Genomic DNA, 16,441 nt, shown 5'->3' with positions numbered 1-16,441 from the left:
CGACAGAAGCCACGATACCTCAATACAATATATGTCTGTAAAACTTTAGGGGGCTAAAACGACAGTTTTTACCATGACTTAAATTTTATATAGTTCTGTCCCATTCCGAGAGGAAGTATTTCTTAACTTTGGTCAGCGACTAGTAAACCCAGGATTTTCCCACAGTGTGAGACTTTCTTTCAATAGACAACATTGGCGAGTAATTTATGATCCTCTGATTCTCCTCAGGAGCACTGTTGCTAGCATGCCCAGCCAAATTTGAGATGTTCCACTCTCCTTTGAAGGTGTATCAAAATAAAAAAAAGAAGTTCTCTACCTACCTTTTACCAACAAACTACTGTATTTTATCATATCGAACAAAACACGATGCATACATGTGGCTAGACATAATTACTTTTCCCCATAATCGCCAAATTTAGGCACTACTCAGAGTACAATCAAATTTTTATTCCATTGCGGCAAAAAGTTGTATTATACTATGATATGTTTCCTTTGACTGTTCAACGCCCACACTGACTCACAAGTACTTTACCTAAACAAACAGGCTGATAATGGGGAAAAGTAGTTGATATGATACGAGAAAAGATCATGGCTAACTAGAGTACACGCGATGGCACGAAATCAAGATGGCAGCAACAGTAAAGCGTTACTTGTAAGGCTCGTCTGGGCTAAGGAATGAAACAGGGTTAAGACAATACGATTTCAACGCTTACAATTTACAATTGAAAAAAAAAAACAAATGATGCTCAAATTTAGAAAGCTTTTTTCCAGATCTGCTAAAGAAAATAAAATATTAATACGTGAAGCGCTTTGTTTTTTTATAATGGGAAAAAATTCATTTCAATTAACGAAGCCGCTGATGGGGAAATGTAAACTTCCACTGTCACAATATTTCCGCTTAGATTATAAACTTCGAATTAGGCAATGCAGAATGAAATAATATGAAATCTGAGCTAAATAGACAGTTTGATGGTATACATGTTCAGAACTTACATTAATTTCATCAAAATATATTTTAAATTATGAGCTATGAAATTGTATCTTAAAGAAGAAATTACGAGTTATATTTTTTATGAACAAATTTTATGAACTTATTTTACCTTAACATCAGAGTATTTGTTTTCGACAATATACGGACTATGACTGCAGCAAATTCAATTCTTTTGCTACTAAATCTTTAACTAAATTTAGCAAAGAGCAAGTGCTACATTCTCGTACTAATGACCCACACCAAATGGCATACATATTATTCCTCTTTCCCATTTAAAGGTACCTATTAGATAGGCAAAACAATCAATCACTATTTAAAAATGGAAAGGAAGCTAAAAAAACAAAGGTTTCATTAGAAGTAAAGATACCCATACAACTAAGTGAAGTGGGTGTTCCAGAAATGGCTGACACAAACAATGAATTCTTAGCCCGTGCGTGCTGACCTAGTTAATGCACGTAGTTTTCGAAGTCCTTGAAGAGTTGTCGTCGACTATATAGCCATTATTCGGTGGATACGCTTATAACAGCAAAACTGCAGCAGGTATGAGTTCCGTAGTCTCGTGCAGTGGCAAGAAATAATAGAAGACAGCAGATAAATGATTCGCAAACACAATAAAACTGTGTGCCATTTAATTTCAAAAACCCAACATTGGTTTTAGAGGTACTGAGACGTGTGCTGATTATTATGCGTGTTCTGGTCTTGTTGAATATCGTTGAATCATGTCTTAACCAAGATGATGCGACCGCAGAGACGAAACTACAAACTGTTCAACCCCTATCCCATTTTTTCAGGATTAGAACCATTGTCATTTATACAGGAAGGACGGGATCGTAATTATTGTGCTACACGCGAGGGTCCCGAACTGCATTAAGCACCTCACACTGCTTTGACTTTTACAGATTATAACCTCAGTAACTTTTATAACAAGCGTTTTCTCTGAGATCATAATATCACTTATTTAACAACAAACTAACACCTTAGCATTCCCTAGAGATCTAGTTTGTTTTCAAATATAAATATTTGAGAACTTTTGTCCAATTCGTCTGACATTTCTGTTTGGCTTTCTGTAGACCTTCCATTGGAAACAATTAAAGGATCTATTTGATTTACTCGCTTTTATATTATTATTATTTTTTCTCATCCCATCAGTAGCTTCGTTACATATTCTTTTTTAAAGCTCATACAAATCGAAATCATGTGATTGTAACTGTCCTACGCTTGTTTCTTTCTTTTACTCAATTAAACTTCCAACTTCGCCAGTTTTATCAATTTTGGCATTCTACGTTTGCAGAACTTGAGCACTAGTACAAATGATTTTGTAGCATCGAAGATAAATATCTTGAATAATTTCTCGTAGTATATTTGTAGCCACCATCATACAGTAGTCTCTCCAGTTAATCGAGCCCACGAAATATCTTTCCATTATGTCCCCTCTCTTGAAATTGAAGCTCTCGCCTTTATCTTTGACTACACAAATTTCTTTAGATGCAACCCATTTTATGGTATTGTGGTTACTGCCTGCTGTTGGCCCCCTCCGCTGTCAAGTTTCTGACAGTGGAGGAAACCACTTAGAACCAGTTCTATGATATTATAGCTCTCTGTATTCTTTCGGACATAGTGAGATAAGTAGTAATCATCCGGTTTGTTCAAATACCATATAATACATTTCCAGTCTAGAAGATGAAAGTTGAAGTCACCCATAATGAGACAACCATACATATATTATACAATCTGCCTAAAGAGATTTTTGTCGCACTCTTCAGTCATTTGACCTGTAATATACTCCAACTATCATCTTCGTTTGCCGCAAATCAATTAACATCACACTGACTCAGCATACCGATTACCCAGATCTGATTTATTGCTAATTTCAAACAGTTTTTCAGCAGGGACATCATTCTCACGTGCCTCCTTCCCTTTCGATCTCTCCTGAATATAAAATATTCACGGAACCATCTCGTATCTCTAAGTAGCAATATTTCTCTGTAAGCCCAACTCATTCAGCATTAAATGACTTGTTCAAAGGCTCAAATTCATTTAATTTGTTTACGATACTCCAAACATTACTATATAGACAAATTAAGTTTGTACTTTATTGCTTTTGATAGCACTGATACACCCCTTATAATTACTTAAAAGCGTTTGTTCATGTGGTCCTGGAATTTTACTTCTATCACAGTTTCCCTTTCAGTGTTTAGCGAATGGTTGCGCACAGGCGCTCTCCGAAAGAAAATGCTAGTGTAATTTTGTCCTATGCCACTTACCTGAGTTGATCGTGTGCCGACTTCCTTAACACCTCCTCCCGAACTAGCATTTTCCCTAAACACTTAATGTCTCCTCAATGGCATTAGAAAAAACTCTTGCGCCTTCTCTGTTTATGTGAATGCTGTCTTTAAAAAATAAATTCAGTCTACCACGCTAAGAAAACTTCCCCCATAAGCTGTGTAGAATCCCTCAAACGTATCAATCCAATATTACAGATAAGCAACAATTTATCTAAGATCATCTTGACTGCTTCCGGAAGGAATAATGAATCAGGAATTGTGGATCAAGATGGATAATATTTAAGTTACTAATACACTATATCAAATAAAACAAAAGGATAATCTAACAAAAGAATAGCAAAAACTATGTTTACAAAATATTAAAGATAGCTGGGAGACTTACTATTCAAGAAACAAGAAAGGTTTATCCTTTAAATGGTGATTTAAATTGTAATACCCTTCCCAATGAAAGTAATAATGAAACAAATCGTGAAAAAAATGAAGAATAATTATTACTGATATGGTTTCAAAACCAAAGGAACTTAATGAAACTCAACCGGATAGTTTCAAAGATGAATGAATAAATGATGTGAAGCAAAATAAAGTGCCATTAATCAATTACTAGCAATAATAATTGCTTTTAGAGTGCAAGAATAGCCAACTCTGACTATAGATCTTTTAAAGATTTTTCCTTTCTATTCTTTTATTATTTTATTCTTACTTGCTTTCTAACTATACTTTCAAAGTTACTATGCATTTTCTAAAAAGACCAACAAACACCGGTGAATAAATTGAATGTCTGGTAAAATACATGACAAAATTCAATAGAAGTCATAGAGCCTTATAAGAATCAATAAATTCAATACGTTATCTATAAAGTGCCTCGATTTAATAACATGTTGATCTGTAACATCAAGTAACAGAATAATCTTCGGTCACTAGACAATATGGCAGATTACTTTTGACTCTACATAGAAACCTAACCTGAAGAAGAGACCGTATCAGAACACAACTTGACGCCATTATCCACTACATAAAATTCTTTCTAGAATGAACGAAAACTAAAAATAAACTCTTTACTGTAAACGAATCAACCTGTTTTCCTGTAATGGACCGGTGATGCGAAGACTTACGTACATAAAATATGGATAACCTCAATTCAAGTAGCACATTTAATAGTGAAGAAGTAATCCTGGGTCGGAACACACAAGTGTGCTACCATCCATTATGTGAGAGGCTGGGTTTGTAAAATGACACATAATAAATAATGCTGATGTCCGGATCGATTTAACACTATTTCCCGATACTCTTGTTTGTGGCACCTATGGGAAAGCAAGCCACCAAAAGGCTGATTAGCATTCTCATCCAGTAATGAATCATTGAGTGCGAGTTCACCAGTCATAGCACCTGTTTGCTTAAAACCCTTCCAGTGAGTTAATAGATTCCCAGAGACTGGTTAAAAAGTAGAAGGTAGGGAAGTAGCGTTCATACAATATAGCGAAAGGGTCGCCAGCTTAGTCAGACTAAGATCATGAAATCCGAGGAACTGCTGCTCTTGGAACAGCGATCGCGTGCTGCTGATATAGAGAGAGAGATGAATATTAGCATAGAAGCATGAAGGATGAAAAATAAAAAATAAAAAAGGTTGTTTATCGTTTGCGAGAAAAACTAATCGAAAATAATGGGTAATCGCGTGACAAAAATACGGAAGGGAAGGTTATAGTGCATTTACAGTACTGTGCACGTTTAAGACTATGTTCACTTCCTGCTTGCCGTGGTGATGCGCATTTCCTTTCGGCAATCGAACAGCAACTTAATATCAATTTCTAAACAGTTTGCATGGACTCACGGGAAAACGTGAAAACTTGATACGACCACTAGCGCTGAAGATAGCTTAAACTTTTCTCTTTTCTGCTATTATTGACAACTATCACCATTCCGTTCAATATACAGGGTGTTTCAAAAAGGATGGTCAATAATTTAAAGGTGAAAAGTACAAACTAAAATAAGCAAAAAAGTCCCAGCGAACATCGGGCCGCAAATAAACCGTTTTCGAGATAATGCACATTTTCTGTTAAGATCCGCCACTGACTATGGGAGCACTAGTTTAGCAAAAAGCTGTGAATCCTTTGCTAAGGGTGGTTTTATTAAACATAAGATAATACATTTTTAATTGTTAGTTTTGACACCACAGGATTTTACAGATGTTACAGGATGTTCTTACACCCTTTCCTCAACATCAGGTGTTATGCTTCTGGGCCTATCTGTTCGCACTCCATGTACGAAGTGCCCATGTTCTCTAAGACGTTGATGTACCCTGATGAATGTGCGCCTGCTGGGCTGCCTTCGGCGGGGAAATGCTTCTTGGTGCAAACGTGCACTGCCGTTGGCTTTACCGTACATGAAGTGTATGCCCGCATACTCTTCGTTGCTGTAACCTCTTTCCATGTTGACTATCCTTTGATAAGTACTAGTATGCCTGCTACGTCTCAGAGCATTGAGAAAGGGGAAAGGGAGAGAATGAGCACAACCCAACCTAAACAAACAAGTCAGTGGTGGATCCCAACTCTGTACAGTTCACCTTGTCAGTGGTGGATCCCAACTAGAAATGTGCAATATCTCGAAAACGATTCACTTAAGAACCCGTGTTTACTAGGCTTTTTTTACATATTGTAGTCTGTACAGTTCACCTTTAAATTATTGACCATCACTTTTGAAGCACCCTGTATAATATGTCAGTAATGTTCAACATGGGTCCCTAGAAACCCTTGAAATCCGCAATTTTTTTTTATTGTTTATTGTTATTTAATTGTATGCGTATATTATTGTTATAAAATATATCGGAATTCGGAGGAAGTTTAGAAGAGAAAGAGAACCCATACCGAACAATACTGTATTACCAGAAGTAGTACTGGAATAGAACTCCAAAAAAAGAAGGCAAACAAATCACATTTAATACGGTAAGAGCCTCCTTTGACCCAAGCAGTCTTCGTAAAAAAAACTTTCCCTCCAAATTATAACACATGTTGAGGGTAAATAGCTGTCGATTCTCGAGCAGAACAGTTTATAATTGGGCAAGTGGTGTTTGCCTCCATGGAAAAGTCCTTGTAATCTGAATCCGACAAACAAATTCATCGAAAAAGCTAAACTCAAACACTAAAGCCGCCACACAGAGATTTGTGTTGGCAGATAGGTATTGTCCTGCTGAAAAACAAGATCCTGTGCCATAAAACTTGGAAAAACGGAGTTATCCAGGATATCAAAATACTGCTCCTCCTCCAAAGTACCATTCACAAAAATCCATTCGACGTGTTAATCCTGGAAGCGATGACATCATCGCAGCCTTTTCATACAATGGGGAAGGGTATTTACTTCTTTGCATACCACAAAATGTAGACGCAAAACATCAGAATGCCGCCATGCTCTTTCCACTTGGAGCTGTACGTTTCCTTTTCAAAATGTTTTCCGGTTGGCACCACACCCAAGTCCATGCATCTATACATACGTGCACTGGCAAATGTACCTCTTTGTTCCCAAATTTTTTCGGCGAGTCTTTGATACCCATAGGTGCAGTTTTTTTCCTGAAAACATGGCCAGCTGCCTTCCACTTGGTGTACGACGATCAAGAAGGTGGCCTTTCGAACCTTGAGAAATTCCCGAATCCATCACATGCTAAATCCCGCCCCATCGATCTGCGTTCACATTCATTAAACTCTTTTCCTCCTGACACATTGACAGTATATGAAAATGCTACCCTGTACAGCTTCATTTTACACTGAGCTACTGCACTGCTCTCTATAATGTTTGAATACACGATAATTTGCTAATTCGTTACTGTCCCAATACTCCGGTAACACGGTGTAGGAGCATTAAGATGCATTATATTTGATAGTACCATCGTAAAACTGCTCGTATAATGGCAACAGAGAAAGTCAGTCACCAACTAAGGATTAAAATTATTGCAAACATTTTAGAGATGCTCAGGTGGTCACTATACATTTCAAAGTGCAATTTTTTGGCACCCACTCTCTTTAAATGTAAGTCAATAAAAATAAAAAATAAAATACTTACATTGTGAAACGTCATCAAAGCCAGTTCCTTCTTAAACAGTGAATAATTCCAGAATGAAAGTAACCGTTCTGAAAAAAAAATTAATTAATTAATTAATTAAAAACAGTTTTAACGTGTAAATTTTTATTTACTACTGCACTAGTTGCAAATTTTTTGGTAACTACTCGAAATTATTTTGCAACTCAAAGAAGGGTCACAACCCTAAATATCATCATTACTGATTTAGCAAGTTAATATCTTTTATTAAATCAATGAACGAGCAATTTCTTAATTGAAGCACAATTAAATTCTACTTTTGCAGTGAAAAACAGAAGTAAATTTAAAATAAATAAATAAAAACAGCACAATTTCAAATCTGGCAACCTTGGGCCAGATCATTACCAGATTTTGGGAATATTCTATAACACTGTACTATACTGAACACGGCATACTTTTCAATAAACTAAAGTATGACCCGCCTTGTATTTATAACGCACAGAAAATAAAATGTAACGTATGCATTAAACGTAAAACTACCTCATCCAGTGATTCATCCTTGCATCATTTTATCATTCTATTACTAAACGTAATATAACAAAGATACGGGAAAAAAAACTTTTTTGGAATACGCCATCCCTTTATATATTTGTGAAAATCACTCCCAATTTACGAATCACTTCTTGGGAACACATATTGGTTCATAATTTGGGCAATTTCTGTATTGTAAATGTGGCTTTGATCGATCTGAAAACACGGGAGTTCGAAAGGAGACGCTTATAACTATTTAAATAGCGACTGCCATCTTGAAAATACGAAGAGGGTCTAGAAAAATAAGCCATTGTCAGAGTATTTAGCCGATTAAACCAATCTGAAGTTCTTTCAGCAGTGTAGGCAAGCAGCCAGCTCAATCGTTTTGTCAATGATACATGGAAACGTTGCCAGTAGGGACAGGGAAGTGACTGTACCTTTGTACAAATCATATTTAGAGTACAGTATACAGGTGTGGAGGCCGGTCTAAGAGGCAAGTCTTAGAGAGAGAGTGGAACTCCTTGAAAGGTGCCAAGAAAAGCAATAAGATTAGTCAGCACTGTGTAAAGGGGTAAAATGAAATACTTTAGTTTTGTGACTTCCAGAGTCTGGAAACAAACTACTGAATAAGTTTGTTGAGGTGATTTTTTTTTTAACTCAAAGATGAATTAGACAAAAAAAATACTTGATGAAATCAGAGAACATGGCTTCCCCGCCCATTATCAGATGGAAAGTGGAGGGACGAAGCCACTAATCTGCGATTGTTAATTTCTTCAATGCTCAGTTTCATATGGAAAAATCCCCTATCATGATAGGTGCGTCAGCAATCAAATCCTTGTTGATCCTGACCAATGGATAGACCACATTACCAGATTTCAACGTCAGGTGTGCTGCCCCCAAAACTTGACATGTCAGATTACGTGTCTTATCTGGATATCCTTCACAGCTATAATTTCGCTTTACCTCAACTTATAAAAGCCATCAGCTCACTGGCATCCACTGCTGTTGTGGGAGCTGATAATGTTCCCCAATTCATCTTTAAGTGCCTCGGCCCTTTTATTATTCAACCACTGCTGTCTATCTACAATGACATCCTGAAGACCCTTTCCACTTGAGTGGACTATACTGTCCGGCCTATACCCAAGATCCGTAACTCATCGCTAAGTAAACATTACCGCCCAATCTCTAAAGTCTCAACACCTCTGAAGTTATAGAAAAAATGCTGCTACCAGTCCTCACCAAACAAATACTCGCAGATAAGTCTCCCCAGTTTCACTACGCTCTCTCACAGCGATTAACGACTACAAACATCCTCGCAACCACAAATGCCATACGAGCAATCCATCTGTGATTGCTCCCACTTTTGGAAACACCCAAATCCCTATTGTTACTTCACATTCTGACTGAGGTGTAATCTTTGATCTTAAACTTGGTTTCAATACGCAGCTAGATAAACTAGTCTCACGGGCTTCGAGTCTTCGTTGGATAACAAAACAAAATCTGTTGCACATTAAAGATCCCAAAATAATCAGGAAATACATCAGAACGATTATCTACCCACCATTACTGTACGCATCGGAAGTTTGAGCCTCAGCCACACAAACGACTAAAAAGCCTCTCATTGCATTTGAATATGGCTACTCAAATGGGCCAATTGGAAATCCAATCTACCGCCACAAGCTAGAACTACAGCATTATTAATGCAATAGGGATTCCCTCTCTCCGAGCTTATTGATTCCAGGAGGTTGGTCATCACAGTGGAAATAGTTGCGGGACTTATCTTCGAGCCATCCATTTGGGATACATGCTGCTGGAGAATCCCTATCTCTACCTTGCGGACTACTCCCAGACTGGAAGCCAGAATTCAAGACTCTTACTGACAGATTGATTCCTCCCTTTTCAGATGCTCTCCAAGGTCTACAAACTTGATGCTGATCTCAACAAATTCGCATGTGATAAAAGATATAGAAAAAAGGTGCTTTTCATGCAATGACATCAGTTGGACTGAGTTTTTTTTTTTTTTTTACTTCACTTTGTATATCTTGACATTGTTTTCCCCTGTCCTACGTGCCGTGACGGATCGGTTGCAACATTAAGTTCTCTGTAACCATCTTTTCTTTTTCTTTTCTTAAGTTGCAATAAAGTCTCTCTCTCTCTCTCCTCTCTCTCTCTCTCTCTCTCTCTCTCTCATACTAATTCAAATGGTGACTACCTTTTCAAGATGGCGGATAGAAATGATGGTTGGCTAATTACAGCAAATGAAGAGATCTTTAAGAATTCCTTCAGTCTCCGAAGGGATTCAAACCAAACCTCTTCACACGAGTACCAAAAATCACGGTACACACGGAGGACGGGCCGTTAGGTGACACAGCCACTATCCTCCCATTAAAATGACACTCAGGACATATATTTTATTAGGTTTAGGTCGGACATAAAATGAGAAAAAGTTTGCAACTTTCCTAACCCGTTATAATGGCAAATTAATTACTACTCTACGTTTCTCAGTTCTACTACAGAATTCTGTCCTCGGGCCGGGATTGGAGGCTCCTTTTAATTAAAAACTCCTCTTACAACTGCACTACGCAAGCACACTTCGTGGATACAGTATTTATAATTCTACGTTGATGTCGTCTTGTTTGCTGTAGGTTGCTGCTCATATTCAAGGTCCAAAAGAGAATCACACGAAATGAGGAAAAGAATTAACATCATAAACACGTACAAAATTGAAATGGCTTCACACAAAAACCTGTAAATATGATAGCACACTGTGTATTACAATCTGATTAGCACACTGACATCACTTGAAATTTAATTTCCTTCAAGGAATCTGTTGACAGTTTCAACACTCAGGTGACCATTTTTTCTTCATGAAGATTTCGAAAAGTCTTTATGACAGTTTCGAAAGCATAAAGAAATCTAACAAAACATCTAGCCCTAATCAGATTTACCTTACAACTATTAAATCGATAGCAGATATATAAAATTGCAATCTTGCTCAATCAAATAAACAACATAAATAAGAAGTAATAATGAGGAATATAATAACAAGCTTTCTATAACAGAAATATAAGCCAATGTGTGTAATTGTCGAAGTTAGATTTTTAAAATGTTTCTCTTTCAATTTTCCGTGTTAATTATTCTTTTCAATAAAACGTCTGACTAGCATTTTTACTGCTGAAAGAGCTTTTTATTCTGCATACTTAACTAGGTTTAGGTCAAGTCTGTCAATTAGTTTTTATTTTTTAAAACACGAAACGTATAAGAATCTAGAGTATTTTAGTGCTATGTATGGTTAATTATTTGAGGTGGAGAGAGTTGGGTTTTCAGTCCGCAAAACACGAAAATTGGCCCCTTAACATACACTTGTACCGAAATAATTATTTTGATATAAGTGTAAGTTCAACGGCCGATTTTCGTATTTTGCGAACTGAAACCTTACTTCTCCACCTGAGTCAACCAAACTCCCGATTAAAGAAGTCTTAAATAATTTCTACAATCGCCAATAGGATTTGAACATAGAACCCACTAAATGGGTGAAAAGTGGTAAGCCGACATATACTGTAATGAAAGTTGCTTGACTTTTTTTTTTCTTTTTTTAAGAATTTTTGGCACATCGACTGCTCAAGTTATATTGCGTCAATTCTTTATGGCTCATACAGTTTAATGTATTATAGCTGGACGAGTGTTTCTTCAAGGATCATTTTCGTATACGGGTGGAAAACCCCAATATTAAAATTATTACCTACTTTACCATATTGCTTCTTCATTCTTCTACACATTTCTGAATGTTTTATTCCTTCAGGATTTAAAAAACGAATTACTGCGCTCTGCGATTTTAGTGCTGTCTTCAAAGGAATGAAATCTCACAAAGTGAAACTCGTGACATTTTTTCTTGCAATTAATGAATTATTTGTTCAAAACCGAACAAATGAAGGAGGATAAAACTAACTTTTGAAGATATTATATTCTTTTAAGCAGTGAATCAGATCATAAGTTTCAGAAAACAGTAGTCATCCACATTCCCTAGAAGGGCAGTTTCATTCACCAAACCATGCTGACAAGAATCAAAACTATAATATACAGTCTTTCTTTCAGAAAGGCTAATATTAATACAGTAAAGTGCTATTAAAGATTCACACTATGCAGGTATTAATGTGAAATTAAAAAGAACAAGAAATCCTAAGCAAGACCAGTAAAATTCACATTACCTCCAGAAATGTGGGGCCACAGGAAGGAAAAAAAATACATTACATTCTTTTTGTCATTATAAAGGCATCATAATCATATAAAGTAAGGGACACATCTGGAATGCATATTCTCAAATTAGTCTTTCTGCCTTAAGAAACGTTCAAAGAACTATTCGTATAAGAATTCATTCATGTACGGCAATTAATAGCATGTTATTTGAATAATAAATGAATCAAGGGTAAATTGTTTTTAGCTGTGGGATCAGTCATTTGGAACCCCGTGTATTTTAGGTTTTTTAAATAAGGACTTCATGTTCCCTAATACCTTTTTACATTACTTCATGCCATTTTTTCGACTAGCCTTCATATAAGGTATCTGACTCCTCTCGCCATCTACAAAAATGCCTGTCGAGACGATCCCTGCCTAAACAAAAACGGATGTATTAGTTCTTGTAAAACACAAGTTAGCAAAGATTTATTTTCACTGTACAGTAACGACAACAAAAAGCGTCCCTTGTTATCCGTGAATATAATAAATAAATAAACTTATCGTTTATACTACAGGACGAACACATAAGGTCAGGTCAGAGAGGTTCAAAGATAGAGAATACAAGAACATCACCAATTTAGTAGTCAATCAACCAACCGAAACGTCTGTACTAATGTACCCACGCGTTTGACCACTGTTGTCTCAAGAAATATCGACTGATCGCTCTCTTTCTCTCCCTCAAATAATTGGAAGAATGAAACTAATGAGATGCAACAGGTAAACATAAGTAAGCGACCAAACCTGCTTTCTGCTTAATCCTAATCAATACGCCAGCTTAAAGTAAATAGTTACCGCACGTCTACCGCAGCACAGGCCCAACACAAATCAGTGAAGCCCTACCTACGTCAACATTATGGAAATTAGGTCACCGTCGTACACCAAACGTGGAACACAAAGGTAATGAAAACCAATCTGCTAAAACGAATTTATAATCCGATAAATATTAAGAGAAACCTTCATTCACTCACTCTAAATAAACCTATAAAGTCAATCTTCCGACTTATTACCAAATGTATCCTAACAAATTATTTTGTAGACGGATTTGAAAGTTACCTAACTTATTAATAAAAGTATTAAAGTAAAGTACAACGATTTGTCTTCAGTTCACTGCAGTCTCCAATCATTTCCAAGCACTTCTGGTATTTTCCTCCAATTAAGCTATTCCTTTCTATTTCCAATTTTAGCTACATTGTATTACTATTTTATTATCACTAATCCTTGCGTTTTCCAATGAATGGGTACTCTTCAGCATGAGGTACTAGCCTAATACGATTTTACTGGGAGAAAAAAATGAAAGAATTTTTTTTAAAACGCTTTATGATATTCGGAAGGCAGAAAACTGTGAAAGAAATATCTGAAATGGCATGCAAAATTTCGCAGTTTTCACTGAAGACTGAGCACCAAGCACTCGATGAAATTTCGAAATAGCTGTCTTGGCGGTGTCTCAGAATTTTAAATGCATTGAAGACCACCTATTCAGGTAAAACTATACAATTTAAAAGGATATTTGCAACTTATGCAGAAACGTAGATAACGGCGGGATTTCACTTAGTTGAATATACAGTGGCGGACAAAAAAACTGCATTACCTTAAAAAAAGAAACATTTGTAGTGAAACATATAAGATGACGTAGCCGAGTGGTCAGGAGCGACAGTGCATAGCACGCCTAAGTAAATACACATAGATTAGTCACTCCAATTGGAGTTAAGTAGAATCTGGCTGCCTCCTCGTGGCTAGGGACGGGAGCGGGGGGGTTGGGGCACATCTCGCCCTCGACCCCCTGCTGCTAAATGCCAGAAGCCGGCCACAAACAACACAAAACAACATGCTACACACACTAAAATAACATTAAGTAAACCCTAACCTTTAATTAATTTAAATTTATAATTCTCTAGATTCTTAAATTCTTGGGAAACATTAAAAATTTTTTAAATTAAAAGTTTTTTTTTTTTTATTTTATTTTAATTTTTTTTTCTTCTCCCCCCCTCCCCCATTAGAGGAATTAATAACAATCCTGCTGGCAAAAATAAAGCTTAACAAACGGCGGACATAGGGGAAACCCTGGAAGCCGCCAGTAACATACAAAATTACTTTGCAGACTTTGCAGTGCATAGCACGCGTTCCTTGAGTGGACCGGGGTTCAAAAGCCCGTGACTACTAAATACGATAAATATTTGTATTGACGATTTATTGTGAACTCTACTGACTTGATTGTCGTACCGGAGTATAAACAGAAAATTTATTTAGTTTTATAGGCCTGACGTAGCCCAGTGGTCAGGAGCGAGAGTGCATAGCACGCGTTTCTAGAGGAATTAATAACAATCCTGCTGGCAAAAATAAAGCTTAACAAACGGCGGACATAGGGGAAACCCTGGAAGCCGCCAGTAACATACAAAATTACTTTGCAGACTTTGCAGTGCATAGCACGCGTTCCTTGAGTGGACCGGGGTTCAAAAGCCCGTGACTACTAAATACGATAAATATTTGTATTGACGATTTATTGTGAACTCTACTGACTTGATTGTCGTACCGGAGTATAAACAGAAAATTTATTTAGTTTTATAGGCCTGACGTAACCCAGTGGTCAGGAGCGAGAGTGCATAGCACGCGTTTCTTGAGTGGACCGGGGTTCAAACCCGTGACTACTAAATACGATAAATATTTGTATTGACGATTTATTGTAAACTCTACTGACTTGGTTGTCGTGCCGGAGTATAAACAGAATATTTATTTATATTGTTTTATTACAGTCATTTTGTTTTTCGCAAAGCAAAGGTATTGCATCAGATATCGTTTCTATTGCACCAGAACAGTAATTGCAAGGTGCATCAGCTGTTTCTATAAATACGGCGTTGGAAGGGTATATACGCTCATTATATCCTGCTTTGCGGAGGTGTAAGCACGGCTCCATATGTTCAGTTGACACCAAGAAAAAAAAAAGTGTAGGTATTGCTCTGTCACAGGAAGGGCTTTCTACGCGTGCTATCTCTGATAAAATAGGCTGCCACCAGTCAACAGTATCCCGGGTGCTGAATTAAAGCGTGAAACCATGAAGAGAAGACCTGAATCAGGCCATAAGAGAGTGACTACGCCTTCACAAGATCGATTTTTGAAACGGCTATGCCTTCGTAATCGGCATGCTAGTGCTCCTGATCTAAAACTGGACTTTGAGATGGCCTCTAGTGTTGAAACAAGTGCACGAACTATCCAAAGACGGCTTTCGGAATGTGGTTTGCATGACTATCGGCCCAAGAAGAAGCCTTTATTGACTCAACAAATGAGGAAAAAGCGACTTGCTTGGGCTAAAACGCATGTTTCATGGACAACAGAGCAATGAGACACCGTCATCTTTTCTGACGAATCGAAATTCAACCTGCATGGCTCGCTTGGATGGGAAGCGATACGTCAGAAGACGAAAATCGGGGGCATACCATCCTGACTGCATAACACCGAGTGTAAAGTTCCCCGCCGGTCGGTCAGATTGTCTGGGGATGCATAACAATCAAATTGGTTGGGCGGATTAAGTTTATTAACGGAACGGTGAATGCAGAAACCTATACTGCTACCTTGGAGGAGTGTCTGAAACCCGTTATTAAGGATCACCACACAGACGTCCAAAACTGCATTTTTTAACAGGACTCAGCACCTTACCACACAGCAAAATTGTTAAGTTTTATGCTATTTAGATTTAATAATGAGTTTGTCTTCTTGTCTCACAAGACTTAAAACATACTTACACCAATGTTTTCCCTCGTTTTTCTCCCTTAAGGTGCAGTCATGCCTCAGAAATGCAGCATTAGTGTTGGACTGGCCCGGCAACTGTGCAGATTTGAACCCTATTGAAAATTGCTGGTACATAATGTCGTCTAAAATTGCTCAGAAGAAGCCAACAAGTAAGATTCAGCTGCAGGAAAGCATTGCAAGGGTGTGGTACCACGAAATTGGGCAACCGTATATCCAGAAGTTGATTAACTCTATGCCAGATCGTTGCAAGGGTGTAATTGCAGCTGGAGGAGGAACAACAAAATATTTAGGACTTATTTTGCAGATTTACAGTACATAATACTATTACGTTAACTTGTAATTTAAGTTTGTACACGTAAATGCAATAAAATGTATGTTTGGTTGTCATGATTGCCATTTACATGATTTCTCATATCTCCATTAATTACGAATTTTATCCTTTGGGAAGATATTTATGGCAATTAGGTATATCAGGTGGAATCTTTTTATTGGATTTCATTCACACAGATATATATCCTATCTAACAAATGCATTTCGAACATTTCTGCAACCCACTATGCAGCGCAAAACACATTATTTGCAAAATTCACACGTGATGCAGTTTTTTTTGTCCGCCACTGTAAGCCCA

The 16,441-nt window shown here is 37.2% G+C and overlaps 1 protein-coding gene across 7 annotated transcripts in view; it reads right to left on the bottom strand.

Annotated features, from left to right (window-relative positions):
• The window catches only part of LOC150091676 (uncharacterized), a 480,181-nt gene that overhangs the window by 398,110 nt on the left and 65,630 nt on the right, over window positions 1–16,441 (bottom strand). For all 7 annotated transcript variants that reach the window (XM_090376339.1, XM_090376320.1, XM_090376307.1 and 4 more), the window contains exon 2: window positions 7,327–7,394. The gene's annotated coding sequence lies outside the window, so the exon portion shown is untranslated. The remainder of the gene's footprint in view (window positions 1–7,326; window positions 7,395–16,441) is intronic.

This window comes from Mastigoproctus giganteus, chromosome 1 (assembly GCF_048544385.1).
Source record: "Mastigoproctus giganteus isolate SK-2022 chromosome 1, ASM4854438v1, whole genome shotgun sequence".
In the NCBI taxonomy this organism is placed as follows: Eukaryota; Metazoa; Arthropoda; class Arachnida; order Uropygi; family Thelyphonidae; genus Mastigoproctus; species Mastigoproctus giganteus.
The sequence above is the reverse complement of the archived record's forward strand: the minus strand, read 5'-3'. Positions and strand labels throughout refer to the sequence as shown.